Source organism: Carcharodon carcharias, chromosome 12, assembly GCF_017639515.1.
Source record: "Carcharodon carcharias isolate sCarCar2 chromosome 12, sCarCar2.pri, whole genome shotgun sequence".
Lineage (NCBI taxonomy): Eukaryota > Metazoa > Chordata > Chondrichthyes > Lamniformes > Lamnidae > Carcharodon > Carcharodon carcharias.
Window position 1 is genome coordinate 62,592,081 of NC_054478.1, and position 26,589 is coordinate 62,618,669.

At 46.6% G+C, this 26,589-nt stretch overlaps 1 protein-coding gene across 1 annotated transcript in view; it reads left to right on the plus strand.

Moving 5' to 3' along the window:
• Positions 1–26,589, plus strand: part of LOC121284684 (potassium voltage-gated channel subfamily H member 7) — a 208,575-nt gene that overhangs the window by 49,009 nt on the left and 132,977 nt on the right. The window lies entirely within an intron of this gene.

A 26,589-nucleotide genomic window follows, 5' to 3' on the forward strand; every position in this document is an offset into this window, starting at 1 on the left:
GAAAAGAATGGATTTCAGAAAATTCTGCAGACTGTATTGCAAGCAAAGGGAATGATTTTTTAAATTCATTCAAGGGATGTGGGCTTCGCTGGCTGGGCCAGCATTTATTGTCCATCCCTAATGTCCCTTAGGAAAGTGGTGGTGAGCTGCCTTCTTGAACCGCTGTAATCCATGTGGTATAGGTACACCCACAGTGCTGTTAGGGAGGGAGTTCCAGGATTTTGACCCAGCGACAGTGAGGGAATGGTGATATATTTCCAAGTCAGGACGGTGAGTGTCTTGGAGGGGACCTTCCAGGTGCTGGAGTTCCCATGTATCTGCTGCCATTGTCCTTCTAGATGGTAGTGGTTGTGGCTTGGAAGGTGCTATCTAAAGAGCCTTGGTGAGTTTCTGCAATGCATCTTGTAGATGGTACACACTGCTGCTACTGTGCGTCAGCGGTGGAGGGAGTGTATGTTTGCGGATGTGGTGCTAATCAAGCGGATTGCTTTGTCTGGGATGGTGTCAAGCTTCTTGAGCTTGTTGGAGCTGCACTCATCCAGGCAAGTAGGGAGTATTCCATCACACTCCTGACGTGCGACTTGTAGATGTTGGGCAGGCTTTGGGGAGTCAGGAGGTGAGTTACTCATTGCAGGATTCCTAGCCTCTGACCTGCTCTTGTTGCCACAGTATTTATATGGCTCGTGCAGTTCAGTTTCTGATCAATAGTAATCCCCAGGATGTTGACAGTGAGATATTCAGCGATGATAATGCCATTGAACATCAAAGAGTAATGGTTAGATTCTCTCTTGTTGGAGATGGTCATTGCCTGGCACTTGAGTGGCGCAAATGTTATTTTCCACTTGTCAGCCCAAGCCTGGATATTGTCCCGGTCTTGCTGCATTTGGACATGGACTGTTTCAGTATCTGAGGAGTTGCAAAAGGTGCTGAATATTGTGCAATCTTCAATGAACATCCCCACTTCTGACCTTATGATGGAAGGAAGGTCATTGATGAAGCAGCTGAAGATGGTTGGGCCGAGGAAACTACCCTGAGGATCTCCTGCAATGATGTCCTGAAGCTGAGATGATTGACCTCCAACAACCACAACAATCTTCCTTTGTGCTAGGTATGACTTCAGTCAATAGAGAGTTTTCCCCCCGATTCCCATTGACTCCAGTTTTGCTAGGGCTTCTTGATGCCACACTCTGTCAAATGTGGCTTCGATGCCAAAGGCAGACACTCTCACCTCTCTTCAGGAGTTCAGCTCTTTTGTCCATGTTTGAACCAAGGCTGTAATGAAGTCAGGAGCAGAGTGGCCCAGGCAGAACCAAAACTGAGCATCAGTGAGCAGTTTATTGCTAAGCAAGTGCTGCTTGATAGCACTGTTGATAACCCCTTCCATTACTTTACTGATGATCGAGAGTAGACTGGTGAGGCAGTAATTGGCTGGGTTGGATTTGTCCTGCATTTTGTGTACAGGACATACCTGGGAAACTTTCCACATTGCTGGGTAGATGCCAGTGTTATAGCTGTACTGGAACAGCCTGGCTAGGAGCATGGCAAGTTCTGCAGCACAAGTCTTCAGTACTATTACCGGAATATTGTCAGGGTCCATAGAATTTGCACTATCCAGTGCCTTCAGCCATTTCTTGATATCACACGAATCAAATTAGCTGAAGACTGGCATCTGTAATGCTGGGGACCAAGATAGATCATCCACTCGGCACTTTTGGCTGAAGGTTGTAGCAAATGCTTCAGCCTTATCTTTTGCACTGATGTGCTGGGCTCCTCCATTATTGAGGATGGGGATATTAGTGGAGCCTCCTCCTCCAGTGAGTTGTTTAATTGTCCACCACCATTCACGATTGGATGTGGCAGGACTGCAGAGCATGGGCTCTGATCCGTTGGTTGTGGCATCACTTAGCTCTGTTTATCACTTGCTTCTTATGCTGTTTGACACACAAATAGTCCTGCGTTATAGCTTCACGAGGTTGACACCTCATTTTTAGGTATGGCTGGTGCTGCTCCTGGCGTGCCCTCCTGCACTCTTCATTGAGCCAGGGTTGATCCCCTGGCTTGATGGTAATGGTAGAATGGGGGATATGCTGGGCCAAGAGATTTACAGATTGTGCTTGAGTACAATTCTGCTGCTGATGGTCCACAGTGCCTCATGGCTGCCCAGTCTTGAGTTGCTTGATCTGTTCAACACCTATCCCATTTAGCCCGCTGGTAGTGCCACACAAAACAATGGAGGGTATGCTCAATGTGAAGGTGGGACTTCATCTCCACAAAGACTGTGCAGTAGTCACTCCTACTGATACTGTCATGGACAGATGCATCTGCAGCAGGCAGGTTGGTGAGGATGTGGTCAAGTATGATTTTTCCTCTTGTTGGTTCCTTCACCGCCTGCCGCAGACCCAGTCTAACAGCTATGTTTAGGACTCCTATCCTTTAGGACTTGGCCAGCTCAGTCAGTGGTGGTACTACCAAGCCACTCTTGGTGATGGACATTGAATTCCCCCACTCAGAGTGCATTCTGTACCCTTGTCACCCTCAGTACTTCCTCCAAGTGGTGTTCAATATGGAGAAACACTGATTCATCAGCTGAGAGAGGGTGTTGTGTGGTAATCAGCAGGAGGTTTCCTTGTCCATGTTTAACCTGATGCCCTGACACCTCATGGGGTCCGGAGTTAATGTTGAGGACCCCCAGGGCAACTCCCACCTGACTGTATACCACTGTGCCACCACCTCTGCTGGGTCTGTCCTGCCTTTTAGACAGGCCATACCCAGGAATGATGATGGTGGTGTCTGGGACATTATCTGTAAGATGTGATTCTGTGAGGATGACTATGTCAGGTTGTTGCTTGACTAGTCTGTGAGACAGCTCCCCAATTTTGGCACTAGCCCCAGATGTTAGTAAGGAGGACTTTGCAGGGTCAAGAGGGCTGGGTTTGCCGTTGTCGTTTGCCAATTCCCGCGCATGCCCGCTGACTGAAATATCATGCGCCCGCCCAACAAGCGCAATATTCAGCCCTATGTCTATGTGGAACTACATGCATGTGCACAAGCAACTTTTGTGGCATCCTGGAGAAACTTAGAGAAAATCGCCTTGAAACAATAGGAAACATTAATTACATATGAACTAGGAGCAGAAGGAGGCCATTCAGCCCCTCAAGCCTACTCCGCCATTCAATAAGATTGTGGCTGATCTGATTGTGGCACCAACTCCACATTCCCCCCTATTTCCGATATTGTTTGACTCTCTTGTTATTCCAGAATATATCTCCTCTGCCTTAAAAATATACAATGTCTCCACTGCACTCTGGGGGTGAGAGTTCCAAAGACTCCTGACGCTCTGAGAGAAAAAAATTCTCCTCACCTCTGTCTTAAACGGGAGACCCCATATTTTTAACTGTGTCCCCTGGTTCTAGTGTCTCTCACCTGGGGAAACTTTCCCTCAGCATCACCCTGTAAAATTCCTTTAGGATCTTACATGTTTCAATAAGATCACCACTCATTCTTCTAAACTTCAATGGATACAGGCCTAGCCTGTCCAACCTTTCCTCATAGGATAACCACAACCACTCCCATCCCAGGTGTCAGTCGAGTGAACCTTCTCCAAAATGCTTCTAATGCTTCTAAATAAGGAGATCAAAACAGTACACAATACTCCACATGTGGTCTCACCAAAGCCCTCATAACTGCAGCGAAACATCCTTATTTTTATGTTTCATTCCCCTTGCAATAAATGACAACATTCCATTTGCCTTCTTAATCACTTGCTGTACCTGCATACTAACTTCTGGTGATTCATGTACCAGGACACCCGGATCCCTCTGTACCTCAGAGTTCTGTGATTTCTCTCCATTCCTGCTAAAGTGAACAACTTCACATTTTCCTACATTATACTCCATCTGCCAAATTTTTGCTCACTCACTTAACCTATCTATATCCCTTTGCAGGCTCCTTTTTCCTCTCCACAACTTAAAAATTTATTACCCAGAATGGGTAATAAATGGGACTTAAAACAATGACCCTGTGATTAACAATCTCAATATCTACCCATTGAGCTATCCAGCAATTGCAGTTGGAAAACGCCAAGGAGAACAAATTATTGCATAAATTTAATGTTAAGAGACCATTTTGGCAAAGTTATTTCTTATGGGGCTGTTATCAACTATTTGTAAAGTATTCAACAGTGAATTTATTTTTTCCCTGGCTGGTTGAACATTAATATGAGAGATACAACTGATCAGCTATGAGGCATAAAATGAAGCGGGGTGATGTAGGGCATGCGTCCTGACATCACCGTGCGTCATTTAGCTTTTCAGTTCAGCGGGTGCGCAGCCGACTCAGCTGTGTGCTCACCGAACTGTCAAAGGCCTAGTAAGGCCATTTAACTAACAATTAAAATAACCTTAAGGTTGGCGAGCAAGCAAAGAGCCCAGGCGGCCTTCGCATTTTTAATGGAATCTCATCCATGGGTGGGATGATGTTTCGTGAATGATTTAAAATTTTCTCAATAAATTTTATTGAAATTAATGGACATGTCCCAGCTCATGCGACAGCTTCACATGAGGGGACATGTCATAAAAATTGTTTCAACACTTTATTGAACTGTGCTTCAGGGACTCCCGACTCAGGGAACCGCACCCCCGCCCCCTCCAACCCCGCCTGCACAGGGAGCACACAGTGCTTAATTGGCCTGCCCATGTAAAATGGTGCCAGGGACCCGATCGGGTCCGTGCCCACCCATACCCGCCCCCCCCAACAACCGCGCCCCCCCCCCCCCCCCCAGATGGGGGAAAAATTCTATCCTTGAAGTCTCTTCCCCAGAGGATTGTGGATTCTCCATTGTTGAACACATTTAAGGCTGAGATGAACAGATTTTGGGTCTCGCAGAAAATTAAGGGCAGAATCTTTCCGTCGGCGTGCAGTGGTGGGCCCAACACGCCGACGTGTAAAATGACATGTGATGATATCAGGTATGCGTCCCGACATCATTGCACACCATCACGATATTTCGTTCAGCAGGCGCCCAGCGGAGTTGGCTGCGCGCCCGCTGAAATGTAAATGGCCTATTAAGGTCATTAAGAAATTAATTGAACCACTCGTGAATACTGCCCGTCTTAACTTAAGGTTGGGCTTGGCCTAAATAGCCAAGTGGTTATGGTACTGGGTTTGTAACCCCAAGATTCAAGAGTTCAAATCCCACAATGGCAAACTATGAAACAACTTAACTTAAGGTTGGCGGGCAGGCGAAAAGCCCAAGCAGCCTTTGCGATTTTCAGGAAACTTCATCCACGGGCGGAATGAGGTTTCCTGAAGCTTTTATTAAATAAATAAATAAATCTCCACAAATATAAAAACATGTCCCCACTCATGTGACACAGTCACATGAGGGGACATGTTTAAATAAATTTTTAAATAATTTCTTTAACTATTTTAATATACATTCAATCTCCCTGAGGCAGCTCTGTGCCTCAGGGAGTTGGCCCCAACTCTCCCTCCTCTCCCCACCCGTACAGGTAACACTGAGCGCTACCGGTCGCTTATTACGCTGGGCAGGCCTTAATTGGCCCGGCCGCATAAAATGGCAGTGAGGAGCCAATCGTGGGTGGCGATCAGCTCCCTGCCCGCCCCTGCCCACTCCCGCCCAGCCCGCCCGCCATAGGGAAAATCCTGCTGTAAGTGTTAAGAGGAGCGGGCAGGAAAATGGAGTTCAAGCCCAAGATTAGCCATAATCATGCTGAATGGCTGAAACAGGCTCAATGGGCCATGTGGTCTACTCCTGCAATTATTTCTTGTGTTCTTGTGTACCCATTACACTGTGATACCATACTTTGTCTGTATGAGGAGAGAGAAGGTTTTTCATTAAGTAATCCACTACAGCCCTAACTTTTCAGTCCTAACAAAATTTCCTTTACACTTGCTGTCAGCATGTAGGGCTCGCTCCACCAGATCATTCAAAGCAAGCCCACACTCCACTTTAGAATGCTTCTGGTACCTGAATTAATGAAATTATGAACAGAGGTCCGCTCCATGAATATTAGCCACAAATCAGATAAATGAATAAACTAGCATGTCTTAAAGGCATAATTCTCACTTTTAAAGGGGAGTTTCCTATCTTTGTTCTTCTGAAAGTGGGGTAACAGTTTAAGCATTAAGTGTAGATTGCTAGTGGGGGCAATAACACCTGCCTTTAGTAACGATGCGTTGGAAGTAATGATGGACAAAGCGCAGTGAGAGAAGACGCTGTGTTTGGTGCTGAATGGCATCCAGTTGTAAAAATACAGGTGCAAGCTACATGGATGAATGGCACTGAGACAGTAGATGCAGTTATCAGATCTACAACATCAGAAAACAAATAAGGAAACGTTCACTGGCATCAAGAGAGAACTAAGCCACAGATAAGTGCTTTTATATTCATGTAAAATCATCCTTTGTGTAATGCAAGTGTTTGTTGTGCTCTCAGAGTGAAAAGCATATAGCTTTGTCATTTTTTTGCAAGCTTTCTTTGTCATTTTTTGCAACATGCAAGGAGCAATAATACCTTGCACATCACACTTTCCAGGCCATTTGCAAAAGACTCACCAGAAAAAGCACCATGAAAAGGAATGTGAGAAAGCCTTACACTGGGTAGAAGGTGGTTTGAACGTAGTGATGCTGTATTGGGTGCTTGGGCACTTATTTACATTTGCAGTACTCTGCTGTGCTGACAGGTCAAAATTGCTCACATCTGTCAGGAGAGGAAATGGGTCAGCCATGCTGAAGTAGCTATCTGTTTTAGAGAAGATGGGCCTTAGCCTTTTTTTTGATCCAAATCATTAGAGTTCAGTGGTGAGGGCAAGTTTGATGCCATCATATACCAAGTAACATCTGTTTATGATCTCTCATACAATGGCTCTGTTTCTAAAGCCTCAGAGCATGGGCTACATTTGCTAACCATCTGCATAATGTGCTATAAGCCTAATGATCTTAGCTATCTTGAAAATTATTGGCTGGGGTTGCACTGTAGTTCTTACTACTTGTCTTCTCCTACTGCTATTTTCCATGTTAGGGAAATGGTGCCATCACAGTACTTCACATCAAATACTCTCTCTCCTGTGCCTCAAACAATGGCCAGAATTTTCCGTTCACATTGGCAGCGGGTGTCATGGCAGGCAGTAGGGGGGAGAATTTGGCGGAAGGGGCAGAAATCAATTTCGTGCTGGCACGAAATCACAGGGAATCATTCGATGGTGTCTAATGGGATGCAAAGTAAGGCCTGACTGGAATTGACCCCATGCGCAATTCTCCGTTATACCGGCAGGAAATTACGCCGGCCCAGAACACATCTGGATAAGCGTGACGTGCAGAAGTTGAGACTTACCTTTGGGGCCTTGCACAGGTCGCAAATGTCCGAGAAGAAGATGCTGGAGCCCTACAGCTACTGGACCCTATAGGAACACTTGCAGCACATGGTGAGTGGGTCAACATGCACATGACTCCGCTGTGAAACAGTTTCGACTTTGATGACTCTTCGGAACTTCACAGATTTTGCTATGGGCTCACAGCATCTTCAATGGTATCCGTTGATGCTTCGAGCCTGCTTTGGAACTTCTTGGACTTTGCCATGGGCTTGCGCCATCTTCCATGGTCTCCGTCGGTGCTTCGGAACTTCAAGGACTTTGGCATGGGCTGTATGGATGATCGGCGAAGGGAGTGGAGGAGAGGAAGGTCTAGGTATGAGGGGCGCAAGTGAGGTCTGGGTGTGGGGGGAGAGGAGGTGCAAAGGTGTCGGCAGAGGTGAGGTTGGGGGGGTAGCGCGCGAAGAGTTCGAGGGAGCGAGATTGAGAGATGGGCAAGGCGTAAACGGGGAGAAAGGTGCAAGTGGGGGAGAAGGTGTAAAGGAGGGAGCTCAGAGGGGGCAATGTGGCCAGGAAGAAGGAGGGAATTCGGAGGGGGGGGAAGGCTCTGGGGTTAAGAGGGAGCCCAGAGGGGGGGAAGTTGTCTGGGGGCAGAGGGGAGTATGGAGGGAAAGCATGTCCTGGGGGAGGAAGGAGTAAGGGTGGAGGAAGGCGTAAGGGTGAAAGAAGGTTTAATCGGGGAGGAAGGTTTAAGGAGGAGGAAAATATAAGGGGGGGTGCGAGATGTTGGGGAGATGCAATGTCTTGGTGAACGTGCAAGGGAGGGGTCTGTAGTGTCAATGACTGCCTCTTGGAGAGTGAACTCAGGAAGGGTGTGGTAGGAGGGGATGCTTAGAGTAACAAGAGGCAGAGGGAACCAGTAGGGTGGGAGGGTGAGGGTGTGACGATATCGGTAGGAGGGACAGCGAGGATGTTTGGTGGGAATGCAGAGGTAAACATGGACATGGGGGTTGGGAAGGAAGAGGTCAGGGAGGTCAATGTGGATGGGGGTGGGATTTTCTGGAAGATGGGGAATGTGCACATTCACCTGGACATCCTGGAATGACAAGGGTTTGGGCTGGAAGATTATTGTGGGGAGGTCGAAGGTTATGGCAGGATGGTCTATGGTTATTGGGGAAAGGACATGGGTGACTGGGGGAGGGGAAAGGATGGGGGGGCTCAAGAGGAATTTGACCACTGCCATCTTTTCAAAGTCAAAAGTGAGCAGAATCTCATGTTGGAGGGGAATACGTGCTGTATGGGAGTGCATTTAGTAGGTGGGTGGAGATGCAGGTTGGCTCAGATGGACAACTGAAAGAGAACCCCAGCAGGCAGCGGAAAATGTTCGGGACAGTGAGATGAGTGCGATGGAGGAAAGCTCCATGTCCATGGGGGACGTCTTGCATGAGGCTCCCAAAGGCCCTGCCACACACACACATTTCTCCCCCCAGAATCACTCGTGGTTCCCCATACATGCAGCTGAATTGTTAGTGAGGGGATGCAGGGGGAGCTCTAAAAATGAGAATTATCTCTAAACATGCGAATCAATCTAAACATTCTATCAATGGCACTGAAAGACAACATTACACGTTGTTCAGTGAAAGTGAATATATTACCAAATTATAAAGTGACAAAATTTGTTCATACATGCCACCAATTGTGACCAGGATTTCTTAATCTTTCTGGGCCTACCACTTTCTTTAGGTGCTGCCCTCACATCGCAGCAGGGGTGGAGACAGCCTGTGCATGGTTGGCCCTGTTACCTCTGATGACTTCGCCATGGGTCCTCTGGACAGCTGAGGCCTTGAGAGCCCCAGCTTGCTTTGGCTGTCCTCCTGTGGCCCAGCTGTCCCTCTGCGGTGACAGAGGGCGAGGTTGAAGGGGTCCCAGGCAAAGGGGACTCAGAGGGAGCAGATAGCCTCTGAGATTTCTGAGAGGATGACCTCCTGTTGGCACCCTAGGGCCCCAGCCTGACTCCATGAGAGGAAGGAGCACCTGGAGGAACGTCAAGGTGCCCCATTTCCCTCTTGTGTTGCCACTTTAGGAACTCACCCATGGCTGCTGCAATGGGGTACAGATCTGCTCGCATCTCTGCGTTCTGCTGGACTAGGGTCTCCATGGCATCGGCCATCCTCACCGTGAGACCTCCATACGTGCACATGTGGACACCACTTCATCAGAGAGCAGGTGGATGAATTCTTCCAACTCACGTGCCGCCCTGTTGAGGGCTTCCAACAGCTCTACATGATGTTTCCCTGCCTTCTGCTGACTCTCCACGATGATTTGGAAGGCCGAATCCGGAGGCTTATCACGTGACTCGAACCTCACAGATGCCTCTTCCCCAGGAGTCCTCCAAGTGCTGGCGAGCTCAGCTGAACCTGCCTCCCCCTGTTGCTGACACGTGCCCGTGCAGTGACCGCCAGATTATGAACCTAAACATGCTCTAGATCTAGGTCCCACCAAGTTGTGTGTCTCTGCGTTGGTGGAGGGCATGGGTAAGTGCTGCGACAGGTCTTCCAGGCTGCTTATTTCCAGCTCTCCAAAGGAGGAGATGTCCTCTTGGCTAGAGGTGAAGACCTGGTTGGAGCTGAGGGACTGTCTGGCTGAGGGTGGCGGTCACTTGGCAGAGCTCCCTGTGAACCAAAGTAGAGATAATTAGTGGATGGCAGCAGAGTCAAAAGCAGGAGAGAGAGCACTCACAGTTATGTTGAGGGGGGGATGAGGTGGTGCAGCATCCTCATGAGGGTGTTCACCACCAACTTCACCGCAGGCATGGTCCACATCCTCACCAGTCAGTGTGATGGCACGCTCCTCAAAGTGAGTGAGGGGCTGAATGTCGACCACTCCATTCCTGATCTGAGACCTCTTCCTGCTGATGTGAGCCAGCTTCTCCTGCAGGAAAACAGATGGAGAGAGTGTGAGCAGGACACGTGGCACTGTGTGGAATGCTTGTGTGGTGAGCAGAGCCATGGGTGGGATGAGGACACAAGCTCCAGAGGATATGAGCCTGATGGAGATGTGAGGGTGTTGTTAAGAGTTAATGGCATTGCCCTATGAAGTGTGAGATCCTTGTGGATGTTTGATGGGTTTGTGAGTGTGTGAGTTGAGAGTAATGAGAAGAGTGACTTACCCTGGCAGTGCTCACTGGATGGCTGTTCTCTTCTGCAGGGCATTGGCGCTGACCACCGCTGCCACCGCCCCTCATGCTAAATTGGTGACCTTGCTTGATGGTCTTCACACAGATTGGAGGTAGAGGACATCATGGCGGGCCTCCACAACATCCAAAAGGTGCTCGAGGGATGCGCCACTGAATCGGGGGTCTGCAGTCTTCTTGCCTTTCGAGGCCATGTCTTCTATGCAGCAATCCTGGGCTGGAAGCACTGAGAGGTGTGCACGCGGCTGCACTTTAAATATGGTGCCCAGCATGAGGAAGCAGCGAAGTGATGGCCTGGCGAATGAATGAGAGCCCGCCCACCATTGAAATGACGTGTTTCCTGGGAATGCATGATTAATGAGACAGTTTTGAGATGATACGTCATGAAAAGCTACCATTGCGGCCGACAAGTAAAACGTTCTTTTTCCTGCCCGCTACTGCACTCAGTGCAAATCTGGGATAATTCCGCACGGCTCAGTTGAACCTGCTCTTCCTGCTGCAGATATATATCATGAAGTAGCCACCAGATTTTGAACCCGAGGCTGCTCTTGATCTCGGTTCCACCGAGATGTGTGTCTCTGCACTTGTGGAGGGTGTAGTTAAGCGCTGTGATAGATCTTCCAGGCTGCTTATATCCAGCTCATCAATTGAGGAGGCGTCCCCTTGGTTGGAAGTGAGGACGTGGATGGACCTGGGGGATTGGCTGACTGAGCCAGTCACTTGGCAGAGCTCCCTCTGAACCAAGGTAGAGATAATTAATGCATGGCAGAAGTGACAAAAGCAGGAAATAGAGCACTCACAGTTGTGCTGAGAGAGGGATGATGTACTGCTGGATCCTCACAAGGGTGTTCACTGCCAACTTCATCGTCACCGCAGACACGGTCCACGTCCTCACCAGTCAGTGCGATGGCACACTCCTTAAAGTAAGTGAGGGGCCTAATGTGGGCCACTCCACCCACAGTCTGGGACCTCTCCCTGCTGCTATGAACCAGCTTCTTCTGCATGAAAACAGATGGAGAGAGTTTGAGCAGGACACATAGCAATGCATGGAATGTTTGTGTGGTGAGTGGAACCATGGACGGGATGAGGACGCGAGCTCCAGAGGATTTGAGCCTGATGGAGATGTGAGGGTGTGTGTGAGAGTTAGTGATGTTGTCCCTTGAGATGTGAGATCCCTGTGGATGTGTGATGGGTTCGGCAGTGTGTGTTGAGAGTGATGAGATGGTTGACTTACCCTGGCAGAATGGATGAGATAATTCATCCTCTTCCTGCACTGGATGGCTGACTTCCTCTGTGCTCTGTTGGTGCCGATCGCTGCTGCCACTGCCTCCCAGGCCGGATTGATGACTCTGGTGGACCTCCTGCAGCCAGGCCAGGGGTAGAGGAGTTTGTGACGGCCTTCCACTGCATCCAGCAGGTATCCCAGAGAGGTGCCACTAAATTTGAAGGTTGCTGTCATCTTTGTTTTCGGAGCCATCTGTCAACTGGAGCAGTCCTGGTCTTGTAGGCATGAAGTAGGCATGCAGTCTGGTACGCTTTAAATATGGCTCCCAGTGCGAGGAATCGCTGAGGTCAAGGCATAGTGCGAAAATCCAAGGCTGCCTGCCAACAATCCAGCATGTTTCCTCTGAATGCATTATTAATGAGGCAGGACGCGCCGGGAAGCAGACAATGCAGCGCAAAAATCCGCCATTGCAGCCAGCGGGGAAAACATAATTTTTCACGCCCACTACAGCTCTTAGTGCAAATCTGGGACGATTCCACCCAATGTAATTTGTGAATTTCAGCATGCATTACTGGGTGAATCACAGTTCTGCTACAGGGGTTTATTCAAATGCAAGGTACATTTGAACAAATGGTGTGTTCACAGACATTTGCAGATGAACAAAGCAATAAGGCAACAAGCACAGAAAACAATGTTCTTTCATAAGCACTGTGTCTTAATGCCATTGAGATCTTGAACAGAGAGTTACAGCAATTTTTCCCAGCTGGATTTGACCCACTGGGATATCATTTGAAAACAGCATTCATGGCTGATTTTGCTCATGTTGGAGATATTCTGTCAACTGGCTAATTGCTGATCACAAGAAATCAAGCCAGGGCAGGAGAAAAGTTTAATGATGTAGCAGCCTCTGTGGTCACTGCTATATTCTCCCACTCCAGCCAGGTCCCTCAAAGGATTTAGGATGTGCCAGAATATTAAAGTGCATCATCAGACATGATGCTGTCTGTTGCAGGCTACATTCAGAGGTTGACAGCCATGAACATCCAAACAGAGTCAGAGCAATCAATAGCAAATTACAACCACATTCGCTTCTCACACAGAAGGCTGACGTTGAAACAGTCAAATTTTAATGAGTAAGATGAACACACCTTATATATGCACCAAGAGAAAGCATAGATGTTGAGGATTTCTGCCTCAGGGAATATGCAGAGCTGCTGTGTGTAGGACTTTTTATTCAATGCTTTAAAATATCTGCTCTCATGCCTCAGTTTAGCTTCTTTTTTTAAGTGACCATACCCTGGCTTACCTAATCATACACAATTAACAGTCAATAGACCGTAAATAAAGGAACACCGAAAAATTGTATACTACAGTGAGCATATACCATATGGTTTTAGATAAATATGAATTATAAAAGCACACAGTAATTCAAGATCTTTTAATATTACCTTGAATGAACCTTTTTTTGGAGTTGAATTGTGGGATATGATTGCTAGAATTTTCAGTTGCCCTACACATACCCACCTCTCTATCTCACTTTCATCATTTAAGACACTTCTTAAAACCTGCCGCTTTGCCCAAGCATTTAGTCATCTGACCAAAGAACTCCATATGTGGCTTGGTGTCATATTTTGTTTATTAGTACTCCCGTGAAGCTCCGTGTGATGTTTCATTACTTTAAATGCACTGTATAAAAACAAGTTATTGATGGTGCGGCAGCGCTGATAGCGATGGAAGATAGAAGGCCGCTTGATTGCAGGAAATGGGCTTATATATGTTCATATTCATATGGAAATCCCAAAGATGGTCAGTTACAAGATGCGTCCACAATTAGAAAACATAACCTACAAAATATCATCAGTTTCTTTGCTGGTACATCATCTCCACATCATCCTTCTGTTCTCCTCATTCTCTTCCTGTGAAGCTATAGTAACATTAGCCTCCTTCTTGGCTTAGCATATGCTCACATCTCTTAGGATGGTAAAGTTGTGCAGTATGCACAAGATGGTGAGTAACTCAGATATCTGGATAGATCATATAGTAGCCATCTGCTTGACTAGTCCAAATAACAATATTGTTCCATTAGCATCTCTACTCTGTGCTCCACAGAATCACAAATATGGGTATTAGGCTCAAAGGGCTAAATTTCACAGCAAAGCAATGGTGCTGGCCACTGAACTCACAGAAAGCTGCCTTCAAAGATCAGTGATTTTAGTTGTGCGGCTTTCCCCTTTCCCAATGCCAGTTTGAATTTGGTGCCATTCAAGGGGATCTCCAGCTACCCAGCAGTAATGATATTATTAAGCAGGATAAGCAGTTGATCACATTGAAATATTCTCACAGACAGCCAACCAGAAATTCAAAGACTCAAAATCCCTTAATTTTTAATTTTAAAACTTACAGAAAGCAAAAAAACAGGGACATACTCATGGGATTAAGGTAGATGCTGAAATATAAACAAACTAATTTTTTTAAAAATCAAAAAATGTGGATTTTTTTTATCATTATGAAGTAATTTGGCATTCCATAAATATCAAATTAGTTTTTTTAGTGCCTGTAAGCCTATTTTTCAGTAATTATAAACTTAGTAAACAATTAAAACACCAGTTACACATTATTCAACAACTTTTTCAAGGATTTTTACAGGAAGACTAATAATGTAACCATGGAAGTTCTCATTAGTTCTGTGATTACTGATTGATTGTGGCCTGTGGGAACGTCAGCAGTGAATCTTATGGGAAAGCGTAGAGTCACTGGCAGCAATTTGTGGGTTTCTCAAGGCTGGATTTTACAACCCTCCACAGGGGATGGTTTTGGCAGGGGGCATGTAAAATGTACACAAACCACTTTCTTGCCCACCCCCTGAGCTGTCCTCCATAATGCGGTAACTGGGTGGGGATCAAAATGGGCAGTCCAACTGCCATTTTTAAATAAATAATTAATGGCCAATTGAGCTTGTCACCAAGGCAATAGACTGGAATAATATGCTACCCACACCATAAAATGGCTGGCATGGGCAGGCAGGTGGGAGTGGACAGGCTGTTTCTAAAGGAGACTGCTTAAAAGGCAGAAAGGAAGGTGCTACATCATTTGAAGGGGGTTCCTTGTGCCTGTCAGGGCCAAATCCCCATTACGCTACCAGCTACACACTTTGTTGTTCCCTGCCTGGCCACCAAATCCCTTTGCTGGGCTCCCTGTCACTCCCCATCCAATGGTCCCAATTTACCTCTCTCCCGGATCCATGTCCTCTTCACCTGTGGGCCTCCTTGCAGCCTCAGCAATGGTCACTGCTGAGTTCTGGCATCATTGGGACTGCTGGATTGCTGGCCAATCAGACTGGACAACAGTCCTCGAGGGCATGACTTCCTCCCACTGAGGAACGGAAGTCCCACTCTGCTTGCTTACCCCACTAGCAGTGTGTTATGGCTGCAGGGTGGGTTTCTTTCAGGTGCATCAGCTGTCAGTCAACTCTTGCAATGGGGATGTGAAGAATACACCCGCCACCCCCACTCCATGAAATCCAGCCCTATGTTTAACTACACGTATACAGACCCCAGGAATTGCTGCCAGTTTCAGAGGGGTCATGGTGGAAATTGCTGGCAATTTCATCACCATTACTACACATTAAACCCAGTCTATTATGTTTATGTTCTACTGCTCTGTGAGGGTTTATAAATGATGACATCAAAGAATAGCTCTCGTCTTTCAAGAGGCAGGCATTCGTTCTCTACGACCCATCAAATAATACAGAATCAGGACGTCACGGCTACTTTCTAGATAATGGGACTTAACGTGCAGGAGAACATATCTGTAATCTGAAATGAAAGCGGGTGCAGGAGCAGACGGACCTGGGTGTCTGTGCACATAAATCATTGAAGGTAGAAGGACAGATTGAGAGTGTGGTTAATAAAACATAGAATACCCTGGGTTTTATTAATAGGGACATGGAATACAAGAGCAAGGATGTTATGTTGAATTTGTAAAGGATACTAGTTTGGCCACAGCTGGAGCATTGCATTCAGTTCTGTGCACCGCACCTTAGGAAGAATGTGAAGGCATCGGAGAGGGTGCAGAAAGGATTCACGAGAATGGTTCCTGGGATGAGGAACTTCAGTTATGAAGATAGATTGCAGAAGTTAGGACTATTTTCCTTGGAGAAAAGAAGGCTGAGAGGAAATTTGATAGAGGCATTCAAAATCATGAGGGACCTGGACAGAGTAGATAGGGAGAAACTGTTCCCATTTATCAAAGGATCAAAAACGAGAGGACACAGCTTTAAAGAAATTGGCAAAAGAAGCAAAAGCAATATGCAGAAAAACCTCTTCATGCAGCGAGTGGTGAAGGTCTGAAATGCACTGCCTGAGAGTGTGGTGGACACAGGTTCAAGCAAAGCATTCAAAAGGGAATTAGATTGATATCTGAAAAGGAAGAATTTTCAGGATTATGGGGAGATGGCAGGAGCATGGCACTAAGTGAATTGCTCACACGATGGGCTGAATGGCTTCCTTCTGAGCTGTAATAATTCTGTGATTCCAAGATTTATAGAGCCAGCCTATTGATATACAAATTGAGATCTTAAGTGTGGCATCTTGATGGCCGCATGAGTTTCATCTGTAATGTTCTGGACTCTTGAAAAGTCTGCCCAGTACTAAAGTTTCAGGTCACTCTTGTTTGCATCTCATTTCCACTGACAACATGAAAAATGTATTTCCCCTGATAAGTAATGTTGCCAGTCATTTCATATGGTAATGAACTGTGAACTGGTTCATTTGGAAGGTACATTCACTTAATGATATACCTCACAGCTACAGGAAAACCTATCCCAATCTTTCAGAATGTCTGTAGATCATCCAGATGCTTATGACACAGCTTGGTTATTCTGGTTCTTGTGGCTTCTTTGACATTGCAAGGTAGGAGTGGAATGGTGTATATACTTTGGCCCTTGGGTTCGGCAGGAATGTGAACCATCTTGAGGTGCCTTTGGACCTGAATATGTTGTGCTCTGAGATATCCATCCACATCCAATTCATCCATTACTTTAGAAAACACTGAATATTTACTGGACAGCTTTTGTAAAGGCACATTGTCATATTTGTTAGCAAGGGCACCAAGGAGGAAAGTGATGTCCCTCTGCATTAATGTATGGATGTTCTGATGTCAACTATAAAACTTGCTGCGTGGATCAGTATTGGTTTAAGATTTTCTCAGGAGTTGCCATGCTTTATTTCACTACAGTGGCAGTTTGACTAATCCCGCTGCAAAGCTTTATTAGTATAAGGTAATAATAGGACTCTCAACTCTAAATCCTTAAATTATAAATTTAAGCTCCAAGCTAGAGATGTGTCCACATAATCTACACAGGCATTTCCTTGAGGAGTTGCTGTATTGTGAGAGTTGCTGTTTTTGGATGAGGCATTAAAATAATTCAGCTACCCTTATTGGACATAAAAGATCCCATGGCAGTATTCAAAGATTTCCTGATCAACATTCGTCTTTCAAGCAACAGCGATAAAACAGATTGTTTGGTCAGATACCTCATTGCTGTTTGTGAAAATTGGCTACCGTATTTCCCTATATTACAACAGTGGCTAAACTTCAAAAGTAGATAATTGGCCATAAGGCACTTTGAGGTATCCTAAAAGCATGAAAGGTACTAAATAAATGCAAGTTCTTCCTTTTTTGATTCCTTCACAGTATGTGAGGCTGGCTAGGCCAGCATTTATTGCCCATCCCTAATTGCCGTTGAGAAGGTGTTGGTGGGCTGCCACCTTCAACCGCTGCAGTCCAGGTGGTGTAGGTACACCCACAGTGCTATTTTAGCGTCTGGTTTTAACTTCTTTTGAAACTTTGGCATGAGAGTAAGGCAGTCTACAATTGCTACTCAGCTTTCCTTATTTGATAAACACTGGCTACAGAATAATCCATATAACATGTGTGCATATTCAAAGCCCACTCCCATCATTCCAAGCAAGAAATGTGGCCAGGCCTCTCAGTTTGCTTTGTTGCTAAATGCTGTTGGTATTGCATAGATAGGTGAATGTAAATACAGCAGGCCACACACTGGCATGCGGTACTCTCACTGCTGCTCCATCTGCTTTCACTTGATTCTTGACTAAGTAAAGTCATCAGTCTAAAGGCGAGCCAACTGAAGCCTGATCGCGAATCTGTGCAAGTGCGGATGGCCAAACTGAAAATGGCACCACTAAGCAATAAATATATAAAACAATAACCTAAAAAAGGGTTATGTTTTAAAAGAATGCTTCAGACATTCAAGGGCCTCAGTGCTGCAGAAGGTGACTAAAGAGGGCTGCTAAGTACTAGAAGGACATTACATTGGTCTAAGGAAATTTCACAAAGAGTAAAAAACAATGCTGGAAATTTGAAGTAACGTTTTTCGTTAAATGCTGGAAATGCAGAGTTAATATGGGAAAGAAAATCTAACTTTTTAACTTCAGGGAGGACTGCTCTCAGGTGAACATAAAAGTCCATGGCACTATTTGAAAAAGAAAAAGGGCATTTTTCTCACATCCTAGTCAATATTTATCCATCAACCAACAGCATTGTTGTTTTTGAAGCCTTGTTCTGTGAAAACTGTCTGCTCCATTTTCCCACCAATACAACAGTGACTACTCTTCAAAAATGCTTTAGTAGCTGTGAAGCACTTTAGGATGCCCTGTTTTATTGTTATGCTATTCGTAAAGAGTTAGGAAATAACTGTTATTTGAAAATAGATCTAGGGCATCACATTTATCGTCGGTCTGCAGTCATGTGCCGAGCAACAATGCGTCAGTCCATCAGCCACATGGAGGGCTGTGAAAAACACCCACAATGAAGCTCCAGCATTTTGAGTCTAAAAGAGTGATTATTTTGAACCACAAAGGCACATATTGAATGTCTTATTTAACTTGCCGTATTTTGCAAGTCAGTGCATTGGTCACAGAATCCATGTTGTTTTGTTAGTTCTTTTACAGCAGTGGAGTAAACGGAAGCTGCAACATTCATTCAATCACCTCCATGCCTACGTGACTATTGATTAGCTTTTATAAAGTTATTGACTGTACCAACATTAAAGCATAACAAATTGGCAGTGAGGACAACGGACCTTTGCGGGAAGGCCACTCGAAAAGTGAAACAGCTAGTAAAAGGAAATTACTACTAAAACAAAGCAAGCCTACTCTCCCGGACCATTCCCGAAGTTCAGAGAAAAGGGACCTGCGTGGCAAAGATAAAAAGACAAAAAAGGAATAAATCTTTTCTGAACAGGAAAGAAGTTCAGTAGAAAAACAGCTTATAGAAAAAAGCGAAGCGGCCACATTTGCAGGAAAAAAAAGAGACCCACGCTCGAGGGGATCCCGAGAAAGCGCAGGAAAAATACGGTGACAGGGCTGGCGGCTGCATACAGCCTCCAAAGTGCTAAATATACAGGACATGGAGGGTTCAAAAAGAAGACACAGGGAGAAGAACATGCTGCAGTTTTTATAAGTTTAAAAACTTAAAAAAAGAGATGGTCCACAAACGCTGCAGGGCTCCTCAATAACGCAAAAAGTGCGGGAAAAACCACAAAAACATAACCAGCAGCTGCTGACTGCCTGAGTTTATAAAAAAAGGTTACTGACTTAAAGCGGTAACAGCATTTGAAGTGGTTACTAGAAAAAAAATGGAAACAACAGTAAACAAAAAGTAACTGACGAAGAAGAGAAAATAAAAAGATGGAAAATGACTACACTTACCAGACCTATTGGACATTTTGATGAGACTATTGAACAATCAAGCTCCTACACTGAACACTGAGTTTTTTGTCCTTGCAAATAGAATTGAAAATAATAGAAAGGTGGCAACTTTCTTAAGTATGATGGGAGCTAAAACCTTTGGTTTATTAAGAAGCTTGGTGCAGCCTGACAAACCTGGCACAAAATCGTATGAGGACATTGTAAAAGTCCTGGAGACGCATTTTTTTCCCCTAAGCCACTTGTCATAGCAGAAAGATTTAGGTTTCACAGAAGAAACCAAGAGGGGTAAACAATTGCACAGTATGCTGCAGTACTTAAAAAGCTCAATGAACATTGTGAATTCAAGGGATACTCTCTGTGACAGGTAGGTCTGTGGCCTTCGTACAGAAGCAATCCAGAAACACCTCCTGACAGAGGATAACCGCACTTTGTGGAGATTGCAGTTTCCGTGGAGCTGGCTGTAAAAGAAGCACAGCAGCTGAGTGCATCAACTCGAATGCATAACGTGACAGTTCAGTGTGCACACAAGGTAGCAGGCAGCCAAGAATGTTGCCATTATGGAAAGCCTGGTCATCATCCACCTGAATGTTGGTGCAGAGACCTTGAATGTCGTCAGTGTGGCAAGAAGGGAGACACTGAGCGTGCCTCTAAAATCAAAAAGGTAGCAGCAAATCAGAAAAGCAAACCAACAAAAAAGGAATCTGGGGTGTTGGCATAACAAAAAGAAAAATTTGCATGTTATACAGCAGGAACAGGCGGACCAGAGTGACACAGAGTCTGAAGAAGAAGGGCCCCTCCACATCTTGTCAGTGGCAGGTAATTCACAGGGCTACTGGGTAACACCGCTGCTGGAGGAACAACCAATACGTATGGGACTGAATCCAAGGGCAGCAGTTTCTCTGGTCCCAGATGCTGTGTATGAGGAGAAGTTCAAACGTCTTCCCTTGATGTCTGCAAAAATCATTCTAAAGCATATACAGGGGAATCTGTACCTTAGATGAGCAGAATGCAGAATGGAAGTTAAAGTGGAACTAAATGGACAGACTGCTAAGTTACCATTGTTTGTGGTGAAAGGCAACTACCCAGCTTTAGTTGGTCAGTCATAGCTTGAGAAGATCCAGTTACACTGGGCAGAAGTACAAAGCATTTCAAAAGAAGAAACTGGCCTGACAGCTGTTATTAAAAAACATGCTGTTGTTTTCAAAGAAGATTTTGGAAGCATGAAGGGAATTACTGTAAAATTGAATATCAATGCTGACTCTCAACCAAGATTTCTGAAGGCCAGAACTGCGCCTTATGCCAACGACCAAAAGTCAAAGCTGAACTGGAGCAGCTGGTCAAGATAGGAGCTTGCTACCCATCTCCCATAGCAAATGGGCAACACCCATCGTTCTGATGCTCAATATGCATCTCCACACGGAGCTGTGGAAATTTCAATGTTACTGTTAACCCCGTGTTATGTGCTGAACAATATCCACTTCCCCATATCGAGGACGTTTTTGCTGGCCTGGCTGTTGGACAGAAATTCAGCAAACTAGATCTATTCCAGGCTGATCTACAAATGCACATTGGTGAGAATATCTGACTGTCACAGCACACAAGGAACTGTACAGATATTGCTGTTTGCCTTTTGGAAAAACATTAGCTCCAGCCTTGTTTCAAAGGGCCCTGGACCAGATCATGAGGAGCTTGCCTGGAGTTCAGTGCTACTTTGATGACGTGTTGGTAAGAGACAGGACTGATGAGGATCATCTCAAGAACTTGGATGCCACCCTACAAAGGCTAAAGGAATATGGCCTATGGATTCACAAAGACAAATGTGAGTTTTTTCAGCTCTCTGTGGAATATTTGTGGCACATCATTCATGCTACTGGGCTTCACAAAGCACCCTCCAAGGTCAAGGCTATTGTGGATGCTCGAGCTCCTCAGAATATCAGCCTGTTTCGTTCATTCTCAGGGCTACTGAATTATTGTGGGAGATTTACTCCACAGCTGGTAACCCTGCTGAAACCCCTACATGAGTTAAAACAAAGCCTGGAAATGGACAGAAGCCTATAACATTGTGTTCAAGAAGGCTAAAACAGCACTGACAGATTCTGAGGTGTTGACGGTCTTTGAGCTCTCCTTACATTTACAGTTTGTATGTCATGCATCACCTTATGGACTTGGGGCCGTTGTTTCACACATGATGCCCTCAGGGTGTGGAGAGGCCCATAGCTTTCACTTCAAAGACTTTAAGCAAAGTGGAGAGCCAATACGGTCAAATTGAACGCAAAGTACTGGGAGTCATTTTCAGAATCCAGAAATTCACACTGCTGACTGATCATCGACCACTCACTTCAATATTCGGTCCTCATACAGTCACCCCTTCTTTTGCTGCAAGCAGGATGCAACATTGGGCATTGATGTTAGCTCACACATGTCATCAAATATCAAAAATCTAGCTTGCATGGCAATCCAGATGGACTTTTGAACCTGCCACTACCAGTCAGCCATGTGGACATTGCTCAGAAATACATTTTCGACTTTGCACATGTGGAGAACACACCATCACTTCAGTCTAAATCAGAAAGGTCACTTAGGTGGACCCAACATTGTCCGAAGTCATGGACCTTGTGATGCATGGCATACAGGACACAGGTTCTGCAAGTCTGTGCAAGGTATCCTGGCAGCTCCAATGACGCTTATATCCTGAGACACTTCCAGGTGCCGAGGTTCTTCAGTGCTCCAGCCCGATTGGATGGGTGGCTGCTGGGTGACAAGGACCATCTGTTGAAAAGGTGGCTTATGACGCCTCTCCGCCACCCAAGAACAGAGGCAAAGCAGCATTATAATAGGAGTCATGCCTCCACAAGGGCAGTGATAGAGAGGACCATAGGTCTTCTGAAGATGCACTTCCGATGCCTGGACCATTCAGAGGGAGCACTACAATACCCTGCAGAACGGGTGTCACTGACAGTGATTGCATGTGCGCACTCCACAATCTGGCTCTGGCAAGGGGGTGACCCACTGGAGGAAAAGAATCTTGACGCAGCTCCACAGGCCACAGAGGATCAATCCAGTAGTGAGTCAGAAGAGGAGCACAGTGAGGAGAACACTGAGGGCATAGAGGCAGACCTCTGTATCCTTCAGGGAGGCAGGGACACCAGGGATGCCTTGATCCAATGGTTCTTTAGTTCAGCTGCCAAAGATCTGCTTCCACCTCATGCCAGGGATGCTGCCTCCATCCCAGGTTCTGAAATGGCCCTTTTATGTGAACCCAAAGTCCACTCAGTGCCCGTGCAATAAGGTTTAGAGCCACTCACATCCGTCATTACATACTGGCATATCCTGCATCAAAAAAATACAAAGGTGAAGCATACTCAGGCCATTACAACAAAAACAACATTTATCTCATTTTGACAATCCAAAAAAATTAACATAACCTTCTCTGGTCTTCGGTCCCAGACCAGTAAACATAAACAAAACATCTTGTGTTCATGTTGCCTTCAACTTATGCTTGCGTGAGCTACATCTTGGTGCCCCACCCTCGCTGGCAGCAGCATTGGTGACAGCCTCCTGACTCTGGCATTTTGTTGGCTTTGATGACTTTGGTGATCATCATCTGGCCAGTTGAACTTGTGCTGGCCCCGCCTGGGAGGGAGCGGCCAATGCCATGGCTAGCATCTCCCCAATCATCACAGCCTCATCAGATGTCACGGTCACTGGCAGAGAGGCGGAGGAGCTGCTTCCGTCATCTAGACAACCCTGAGAGGAGCCTGCAGAGATGACAAGCAGCTCGTGCACCAATGTGAGGTCACTCTGGACCTCCCTGCTCACCATTGATGTACAGGCACCTGGCTGGGATACTGGGTGCCTCATCCATCTCCCATATTGGTACAGACCAGCTGAGGTCATTGCCCGTGTGAGTGCTTGCAGGTCCAAGCACAACCCTAGGAAACCCTGGTTCTGTTCCTGGAGTTGCATCTCCATGAGAGGTGCCACTCTCTCAATGGAGGAGGCAGTGCACTCGGCCATGAGGGTCAATGCAGTACTCATGCTCTGCATTGACTTCTCCACAACAGAGACCATGGCACACATACCCTCATGGATATACTCCAGATCCTCCCGTACATCCCGCTGGACATCCAGCATCTGCCATATAATGGAACCTCTGCCACCAGGGGCTCATCATCTGCCTTCAACTCAGCATCGCCCTGGTCTCCAGCAGTCCTCCGACTGCCGGGACCCTGAGCACTCTGCCTCTGCCTGGCCCTCAAGCGAGTATGAAGTGCCCTCACCACTGTGCTCCGACATTCTGACCAAAGATCTAATGCCCATCGAGGTGCCAGTGTTTGCACTAGTGCCTGGTTCAGAGAGCGGGTGTGACGCAGATGCATGTGAAGCCTGGCAGTCCTCTGGCATCAGGGGTGAGTCTTCAAGGTCCTGCGATTGAGTGCCTGCTGGCGAATCTAAGGGAGAAAACAACACGTCATTAGTTTAAAACAAAAACAGAATTACCTGGAAAAACTCAGCAGGTCTGGCAGCATCGGCGGAGAAGAAAAGAGTTGACGTTTCGAGTCCTCATGACCCTTCGACAGAACTTGAGTTCGAGTCCAGGAAAGAGCTGAAATATAAGCTGGTTTAAGGTGTGTGTGTGGGGGGCGGAGAGATAGAGAGACAGAGAGGTGGAGGGGGTTGGTGTGGTTGTAGCGACAAACAAGCAGTGATAGAAGCAGAATATCAAAAGATGTCAACAACAATAGTACAATAGAACACATAGGTGTTAAAGATAAAGTTGGTGATATTATCTAAACGAATGTGCTAATTAAGAATGGATGGTAGGGCACTCAAGGTATAGCTCTAGTGGGTTTTTTTTTTTATTTTATATAATGGAAATAGGTGGGAAAAGGAAAATCTTTATAATTTATTGGGAAAAAAAAAAGAGAAGGGGGAAACAGAAAGGGGGTGGGGATGGGGGAGGGGACTCACGACCTAAAGTTGTTGAATTCAATATTCAGTCCGGAAGGCTGTAAAGTCCCTAGTCGGAAGATGAGGTGTTGTTCCTCCAGTTTGCGTTGGGCTTCACTGGAACAATGCAGCAAGCCAAGGACAGACATGTGGGCAAGAGAGCAGGGTGGAGTGTTAAAATGGCAAGCGACAGGGAGGTTTGGGTCATTCTTGCGGACAGACCGCAGGTGTTCTGCAAAGCGGTCGCCCAGTTTACGTTTGGTCTCTCCAATGTAGAGGAGACCACATTGGGAGCAACGAATGCAGTAGACTAAGTTGGGGGAAATGCAAGTGAAATGCTGCTTCACTTGAAAGGAGTGTTTGGGTCCTTGGACGGTGAGGAGAGAGGAAGTGAAGGGGCAGGTGTTGCATCTTTTGCGTGGGCAAGGGGTTGTGCCATAGGAGGGGGTTGAGGAGTAGGGGGTGATGGAGGAGTGGACCAGGGTGTCCCGGAGGGAGCGATCCCTACGGAATGCCGATAAGGGGGGTGAAGGGAAGATGTGTTTGGTAGTGGCATCATGCTGGAGTTGGCGGAAATGGCGGAGGATGATCCTTTGAATGCGGAGGCTGGTGGGGTGATAAGTGAGGACAAGGGGGACCCTATCATGTTTCTGGGAGGGAGGAGAAGGAGTGAGGGCGGATGCGCGGGAGATGGGCCGGACACGGTTGAGGGCCCTGTCAACGACCGTGGGTGGAAAACCTCGGCTAAGGAAGAAGGAGGACATGTCAGAGGAACTGTTTTTGAATGTAGCATCATCGGAACAGATGCGACGGAGGCGAAGGAACTGAGAGAATGGGATGGAGTCCTTACAGGAAGTGGGGTGTGAGGAGCTGTAGTCGAGATAGCTGTGGGTGTCGGTGGGTTTGTAATGGATATTGGTGGACAGTCTATCACCAGAGATTGAGACAGAGAGGTCAAGGAAGGGAAGGGAAGTGTCAGAGATGGACCACGTGAAAATGATGGAGGGGTGGAGATTGGAAGCAAAATTAATAAATTTTTCCAAGTCCTGACGAGAGCATGAAGCAGCACCGAAATAATCATCGATGTACCGGAGAAAGAGTTGTGGAAGGGGGCCGGAATAGGACTGCAACAAGGAATGTTCCACATACCCCATAAAGAGACAGGCATAGCTGGGGCCCATGCGGGTACCCATAGCCACACCTTTTATTTGGAGGAAGTGAGAGGAGTTGAAGGAGAAATTGTTCAGCGTGAGAACAAGTTCAGCCAGACGGAGGAGAGTAGTGGTGGATGGGGATTGTTCGGGCCTCTGTTCGAGGAAGAAGCTAAGGGCCCTCAGACCATCCTGGTGGGGGATGGAGGTGTAGAGGGATTGGACGTCCATGGTGAAGAGGAAGCGGTAGGGGCCAGGGAACTGGAAATTGTTGATGTGACGTAAGGTGTCAGAGGAATCACGGATGTAGGTGGGAAGGGACTGGACAAGGGGAGAGAGAAGGGAGTCAAGATAACGAGAAATGAGTTCTGTGGGGCAGGAGCAAGCTGAGACGATCGGTCTACCGGGGCAGTTCTGTTTGTGGATTTTGGGTAGGAGATAGAAGCGGGCCGTCCGAGGTTGGGCAACTATCAGGTTGGAAGCTGTGGGAGGGAGATCCCCAGAGGAGATGAGGTCAGTGACAGTCCTGGAAACAATGGCTTGATGTTCAGTGGTGGGGTCATGGTCCAGGGAGAGGTAGGAGGAAGTGTCTGCGAGTTGACGCTCAGCCTCCGCGTGGTAGAGGTCAGTGCGCCAGACAACAACAGCACCACCCTTGTCAGCGGGTTTGATGACAATGTCAGGGTTGGACCTGAGAGAATGGAGTGCAGTAAGTTCAGAGAGAGACAGGTTAGAATGGGTGAGAGGAGCAGAGAAATTGAGACGACTAATGTCGCGCCGACAGTTCTCAATGAAAAGATCGAGAGAAGGTAAGAATCCAGAGGGAGGGGTCCAGGTGGAGGGAGAATATTGAAGATGGGTAAAAGGATCCGTTGAACTGGGAGAGGACTCCTGCCCAAAGAAGTGAGCCCGGAGACGAAGACGGCGAAAGAAGAGTTCAGTATCATGCCGAGCCCGAAATTCATTGAGGTGAGGGCGTAAGGGTATGAAACTAAGTCCTTTGCTGAGC